We start from the raw sequence: 8,188 nt of genomic DNA on the forward strand, positions 1-8,188 counted from the left end.
CTCTGAGAGTCAACCTCTGATAGCCAACCTCTGAGAGCCAACCTCTGATAGTCAAGAGGTTTCTTCACTCATCTACCTTAGCTCCTGGAACAGTGTTGGAAAGGAGAATGTGACTTGAATTACATCTGAGCGAGTACATCTGAGCCAGTACATCTGAGCCAGTACATCTGAGCCAGTACATCTGAGCCAGTACATCTGAGCCAGTACATCTGAGCCAGTACATCTGAGCCAGTACATCTGAGCCAGTACATCTGAGCCAGTACATCTGAGCCAGTACATCTGAGCCAGTACATCTGAGCCAGTACATCTGAGCCAGTACATCTGAGCCAGTACATCTGAGCGAGTACATCTGAGCCAGTACATCTGAGCCAGTACATCTGAGCCAGTACATCTGAGCCAGTACATCTGAGCCAGTACATCTGAGCCAGTACAATGTGGTTTGCACGACCATGTAAAAAAGAAAAACAGTATTAGTGCCAATGATAAAGCTCAGACTTGCCAACCCAGTTTCCAAATAGGAGGGGGGGGGGGGGTTCTGTATCCCCAACGCTCCTATATCGACCACTAAAAGCAATGTGTCTCAAATTACACACTAACCGCTGGTGCAGTACTTTTGACCGGAGCCCCTACGGATCAATAGTGCACCGTGATGGGGAACATGGTGCTGTTTGAGATGCAGCCTAACAGTTTAACCTCTTGACTGAACAGAGATCTTTAATTAAAGTATCATATTTAATGCATTTTCAATAGATAGTACAAAGTCCTTCTAGTCGTCCTACACCATTACTGCCTAAGACGTCATAGGGGAATGAGGGAACTTTCTATTTCCATAAATCAGTGATCTTACTCATGATATATAATACAGTACTGTACATGGAGGAGGGAGGGAGGGAATCAAGGAGTGAGGGAGGGAGGGATGGAGGGAGGGTGGTAGGGAGGGAAGCAGGGAGAGAGGGAGGGAGGGAGGGAGGGAGGGAGGGAGGGAGGCAGGGAGGGAGGGAGGGAGGCAGGGAGGGAGGGAGGGAGGCAGGGAGGGAGGGAAGGCAGGCAGGCAGGCAGGCAGGCAGGCAGGCAGGCAGGCAGGCAGGCAGGCAGGCAGGGAGGGAGGGAGGGAGGGAGGGAGGGAATCAAGGAGGGAGGGAGGAGGGAAGATCAGAGTGAGGGAAGGAGGGAGAGTTTTTTTTTAATATAAATTGTCTACGATTATGATATTCTTTAATGTTCATAGATAAACCATTGGTACAGTTGATTGCTCTAAAGTACATATAGGCCCAATTGTACACTTTTTACAGGCCATTTGATCCATCAGGAACAACAGGATGTACAGGAAAGAAATGAAGCAAAGAAAAACATTTCAATAGCTTTTTTCTGAAGGTCTTCAACACAGTTCCATCTGTCTCTATTGCAGTTTCTTTTGAGTCTGAAATGGAGGTTTCGATTGGCCTCATAATTATTGCCGTAGGCTGACTGGACTAGGATTGTATACCAAATGGCACCCTATTCCCTGTATAGTGCACTTCTTTTGTACACCGGCTCTGGTCAAAAAATAGTGCACTATTTAGGGAATAGGGTGCCATTTTGGAACGCAGGTTCTGGCTCTGGACTAGATATTGATCCATCATTAATAGCAATTTACTCCTCAGGCAGCCATAGGAAATGTCCCAAAATGGCACCGCATCATCTCGGGTCAAAAGTTGTACACTAGATAGGGAATGGGATGCAGATATATATAAATACACACTGTAGCATGACAACATGAACTAAATGACACTACATGACAGCTGCATTGAATGAATCTCATAGCTTTTCATAGTTCATATCATTACCATCCATTGTGTCTGTAATGTTTGGAGCAGTTGAACAGGGGATTAGAGTGAGTGCATTCTGACTCACCAACTCTCACCCTGCACCCCCCCCCCCCCGAAAAAATCTAATCAAAGTATTACCAGTTCTTCAAACTTGATAAAATAGATTACAACTTCTATCAAATGCAGGTGTTACGAGTTTGACAGATTGAGTTTATAGAGCTACAAAAAAAACACAGCAGTCATATGCTACTCTATGGTGTGTTTCCTAAAAATAATCACATAACCGACGCGTCACGATGATGGTTTCTACACATTCTTTTTTTATATATATATATTTTTTGGGGGTAATTTTACCCCTTTTTCTCCCCAATTTTGTGGTATCCAATTTTTGTAGTAGCTACTATCTTGTCTCATCGCTACAACTCCCGTACGGGCTCGGGAGAGACGAAGGTTGAAAGTCATGCGTCCTCCGATACACAACCAACCAAGCCGCACTGCTTCTTAACACAGCGCGCATCCAACCCGGAAGTCAGCCGCACCAATGTGTCGGAGGAAACACCGTGCACCTGGCAACCTTGGTCAGCATGCACTGCGCCCGGCCCGCCACAGGAGTCGCTGGTGGGTTTCTGCACATTTCTAGTCATTCTGTTGGATCCAGAATGTATGTAGTGTTTCATCCACTACTATAGATCAGTATGTAGTAGAGGTCGACCGATTAATCGGAATGGGCGATTAATTAGTTTTCATAACAATCGGTAATCGGCATTTTTGGACACCGATTGTGGCCAATGTATTTATTTATATATATTTTTTACCTTTATTAAACTAGGCAAGTCAGTTAAGAACACGTGGCGAGAGAGAGACAGAATCTGCTCCTTTACTAGCATTTTTCAAATCTGTCAATTCATGATTTAGAACTGTTATTTATTACACAGAGTTACATATTACATATTGCACAGAGTTACATATTACACAGAGTTACATATTACATATTACACAGAGTTACATATTACAGAGTTACATATTACACAGAGTTACATATTACACAGAGGTACATATTACATATTACACAGAGGTACATATTACACAGAGTTACATATTACACATAGTTACATATTACACAGTTACATATTACACAGTTACATATTACACAGAGGTACATATTACACAGAGTTACATATTACACAGTTACATATTACACAGTTACATATTACACAGAGGTACATATTACACAGAGTTACATATTACACAGAGTTACATATTACACATTTTATTTATTTATTTAACCTTTATTTAACCAGGCAAGTCAGTTAAGAACAAATTCTTATTTACAATGACGGCCTAGGAACAGTGGGTATTTCACTGAAAGAATAAACGTTTTGTTTTCAAATGATAGTTTCCGTATTTAACTATATTAATGACCTAAGGCTTGTATTTCTGTGTGTTATTATGTTATAATTAAGTCTATGATTTGATATTTGATAGAGCAGTCTGACTGAGCGATGGTAGGCAGCACCAGACTCGTAAGCATTCATTCAAACAGCACTTCTGTGTGTTTGCCAGCAGCTCTTCATTGTGCTTCAAGTATTGCACTGTTTATGACTTCAAGCCTATCAACTCCCGAGATTAGACTAGTGTAATCAATGTGAAATGGCTAGCTAGTTAGCGGTGTGCGCATTAATAGCGTTTCAATCGGTGACGGCACTCGCTCTGAGACCTTGAAGCAGTTGTTCCCCTTGCTCAGCAAGGGCCGCGGCTTTGTGGAGCTATGGGTAACGCTGCTTCAAGTGTGGCTGTTTTCGATGTGTTCCTGGTTCAAGCCCAGATAGGGGCGAGGAGAGGGACGGAAGCTATACTGTTACACAGGCAATACTAAAGTGCCTATAAGAACGTCCAATAGTCAAAGGTATATGAAATACAAATGGTATAGAGGGAAATAGTCCTATAATTCCTATAATAACTACAACCTAAAACTTCTTACCTGGGAATATTGAAGACTCCTCTTAAAAGGAACCACCAGCTTTCATATGTTCTCATGTTCTGAGCAAGGAACTTAAACGTTAGCTTTCTTACATAGCACATATTGCACTTTTACTTTCTTCTCCAACACTTTGTTTTTGCATTATTTAAACCAAATTGAACATGTTTCATTATATATTTGAGGCTAAATTGATTTTATTTATGTATTATATTAAGTAAAAATAAAAGTGTTAATTCAGTATTGTTGTAATTGTCATTATTACAAGTAAATAAATAAATAGGCAGAATAGTCGGTATTGGCTTTTTTTTGGTCCTCCAATAATCGGTATTGGTATCGGCGTTGAAAAATCATAATCGGTTGACCTCTAATCCAGACAGTGTTTATACTTTGTTATTCATCCTTGCATTATGTTAGATATGAAAATGAAAATGGATTAGTCCCAAAATGTACCATATTCCCTTATGGGCCCTGTCTGTTATTATCTGCTCTAATTTCCAAAGGCCCATCCCCGGGGTAATGCCAGATAATTAACAACTCAAGGTTATCTGTGTGTGTGTGTGTTTGTTTCAAGTTTTATTCTTTGTACATACAGGATACACACCTTCCAACCAAATGCTTACTTGCAAGTTTACAATGTAACAACAATAACAATGTATAGTCCAAAATAGACACATGTACTGGGGAAGGGGGATTGGGGGTCAAGTGTTTACATTTAGCAGTACTTAGCAGTGTGTGTGTGTGTGTGTGTGTGTGTGTGTGTGTGTGTGTGTGTGTGTGTGTGTGTGTTTGTGTGTGTGTGCAACCCTGTTAATCCGGATGACTGTGTGATCTTGCTCACCGTGGCTGATGTGAGTAAAACGTTTAACTTAATAACTTCACAAGGCCGCCGGGCCAGATGGAATACAGGCCGCGTTCTCAAGGCACACACAGACCAGCTGGCAAGTGTCTTCACGGAACAATCTCTCCTTGCCCTAATCCGTAATCCTAAAATATTTCAAACTGACCACCATTGTCCCTGTTACCAAGAACTCCAAGGTGAACTGCAAAAATGACTAGCGCCCTGTATGACTCACATCGGTAATTATGAAGTGCTTTGAAAGGCTGGCCATGGCTCATAACAACACCATCATGCCCAAGGACCAAATCTAATTCATATAACGCCCCAACAGATCCAAGTTTGATGCAATCTCAATCTCACCCCACACTGCCCTCTCTCACCTGGGCAAGAGGGGAAATAACTATGTAAGAATGCTGTTGATAAACTACAGATCAGAGTTCAAGACCATAGTCCTCTCCAAGTTTGGGACCCTGGCACTGAGGTCATCCCTCTGCAACTAGATCTTGGACTTCCTGACGGGCCAGGTGGTGAGGGTAGGCAGCAACACATCTGCCACGTTTACTCACAACACGGGTGTCCCTCAGGGGTGCTTTGTCACCTCCTGTATTTCCTGTTTACCTACGATTGCGTGACCATGCGCGAACCACTCCAACACCATCATAAAAATGACGACACGAAGGTGGTAGGCCTGATCACAGCCTACAATGAGGAAGTCAGAGACTTAGCAGTGTGGTTCCAGAACAACAACCTCTCCCTCAACGTCAGTATGACCAAGGGGTTGATCATGGACTACAGAGGAAAGAGGGGAGAGCCCACGCACCATCCACATCGATGAGGCTGTAGTGGAGCGGGTCGAGAGCTTCAAATCTCTTTTTGTCCGCATCACTAAAGACTTAAAAACTTCTTCACGGTCCTTTCTTCACAATTTTTGCCTGACTGACGTGCCCAAAGTTAACTGCCACTTATTTAGACCTAGAAGCCAGGATATGCATATAATTGGTATCATTGGATAGAAAACATTTTGGAGTTTGTAGAAATGTTTTAATAATATATGAGACTCTAAAAAAAATTATATGGTAGGAGCAAATTCAAGAAAAACCAACCTGAATATTTTTTTTGAGGTCCCAGGCTCTTATAATGGAAAGCTATGGGTGCTATGCAATTCTAGCTCCCAGATTGCAATTCCTATGGTTTCCACTAGATGTCAACAATCGTTGTTCAAGGTTTCAGGCTTGTTTCTTTCCAAAACAAGGAAGAATTTGGAGTTTTGGTACAAAGAGTCACAGTGTAAAATCAGTCTGTGGGCGAGGAAGAGGACGTACACTTGATCATTTTACTTTTCTGTTGAACTTCTTTTCTGTATGAAATATAATAGTTTATTAACATTTTAGGATACCTGAGGATTAAATAGAAAATGTAGTTTGACTTGTTTGAACAAAGTTTAGCGGTATCTTTTCAGATTCCTTTATCCGCATGTTGAACGAGTCGGTTATTGAAATCGATGGCGCCAACTAAACTGACTAAACCGCCATTCATGTTGTATCTGGGACCCTAGGGATTGCAAACAGAGAAAGATTTTCAAAAAAGTAGGTGATTATTTAATCGCTATTTGTGATTTTATGAAGCCTGTACAGGTTGAAAAATATGTTGATGTGGGGCGCCATCCCCAAACAATCGCATGGTATGCTTTCACTGTAAAGCCCATTGTAAATCAGACAATGCAGTTAGATTAACAAGAATTTAAGCTTTTAACCGATATAAGATACTTGTATGTTCATAAATGTTTAATATTACGATTATTTATTTGAATTGTGCGCCCTCCAATTTCACCGGATGTTGTCGACAGGTGTCCCGCTAGCAGTCCATACACACCTGCACAGGTGTGAAAAGAGCACGACAGCACCTCTTCCCCCTCAGGAGGCTGAAAAGATTTGGCCCTTGGATCCTCAAAAATGTATACAGCTGCACCATCGAGAGCATCTTGACTGGCTGCATCACTGACAAATGCACTGCCCTCGACCGCAAATCACTACAGAGGGTGGTGCAGACCAGTGTTGGTCAGTGAGGTTTAAGATGAGGGAGGACAATTTTTTTATTTATTATTTCTTACAGCATATTAGATGACTATCCTTCATATTCCATTCACCCAGCTCAATGTCACATCGATAGGTTTAGGCTACTACATGATACTTGAATTTTCTCTGTACCCAACAGGTCGAGAGAACAATTTGAGTAATGAAGGTGGCAGACAATGACACATTCAATACTGCCTTGCACACTAGCTGATCATTAGTGCAACACGTGCAAACGAACGTTTCCATTGGACAAATTAAGGTATGTTTATCCACGTTTCATTCCGTTTGCTTCCGTTGAATTAAATGTTTTTCAACAGAATCGCCAGAACGAATACACCTCTGATCACACGCAAACACAGTTCACTTTCATAGCAGCCACATACAAACACAGTTCACTTTCATAGCAGCCACATGCAAACAGCATGATCATTTTGTTCACTGTATAATTACTTCTCATATCTACACACTCTCTTCCTCTCACCTGTTCCCTTCGCTTGTGGACTTCAGTGCACAACACTTCATCTGACTGTGACTAGGCAAAAAAAATAACTTCCAAGCCAAACCTTCATATCATAACCGCTTACCGCTACGCACAGCCTACCTACATCGTTGTAGCTACCAGAACCAATGCGTTAGTAAATCCGCTACAATTAGGCAGTTGTGTACAGTCAACAAGCAGTTTAGCAGTGACACTGATGGGCCCTGGTGGCAAAGAAAGGAATTCAAACAAAAGTTTTTCTTGACATGGAAGAGTTCCAGTGTTGGATAGTGGGAAAGCCAGCTAGCTAACATAGTATCACTCTCTGTTTGAGCCCGGTGTTTGAGTAAGCTAAACTAGCCATTCACTAGCTAAGTGAAATTGAACAAAAAATACAACAAAATATAGCTAGTTCTCTCTTTTTCTTGCTTTTACTTTTTTAAAGAAATTAATTTGTTCTAAAATGTTGTGATTATCTCTCTTTGAGTCAACTATTCACCACATGTTATGCACTGCAGCGCTAGCTAGCTGTAGCGTATGCTTTCAGTACTAGATTCATTCTCTGATCCTTTGATTGGGTGGACAACATGTCAGTTTATGCTGCAAGAGCTCTGATTGGTTGGAAGACATCCTCCGGAAGCGGTCATAATTACTGTGTAATTATATGGAAGGGGTGAGAACAATAAAAAAGTATTGAAGTCAATGTACCCAGAGGAGGACAGAAGCTAGCTGTCCTCCGGCTACACCATGGTGCTACCCTACAGAGTGCTGTTGAGGCTACTGTAGACCTTAATTGCAAAACAGTGCATTTAATCAATTATTTGGTGACGTGAAAATATTTAGTATAGTTTTATCTAAAATTACATTTTACACTTTTAATGTTTCACTATTTTTATTTTTATGAAATTCACAGAGGAGGATGGTCCTCCCCTTCCTCCTCTGAGGAGCCTCCACTGGTGCAGATAGCCTACTACATCAATGGGGCCGAGCTCCCTGCCTCCGGGACTG

The sequence above is a fragment of the Oncorhynchus clarkii genome, chromosome 9, assembly GCF_045791955.1.
Source record: "Oncorhynchus clarkii lewisi isolate Uvic-CL-2024 chromosome 9, UVic_Ocla_1.0, whole genome shotgun sequence".
In the NCBI taxonomy this organism is placed as follows: Eukaryota; Metazoa; Chordata; class Actinopteri; order Salmoniformes; family Salmonidae; genus Oncorhynchus; species Oncorhynchus clarkii.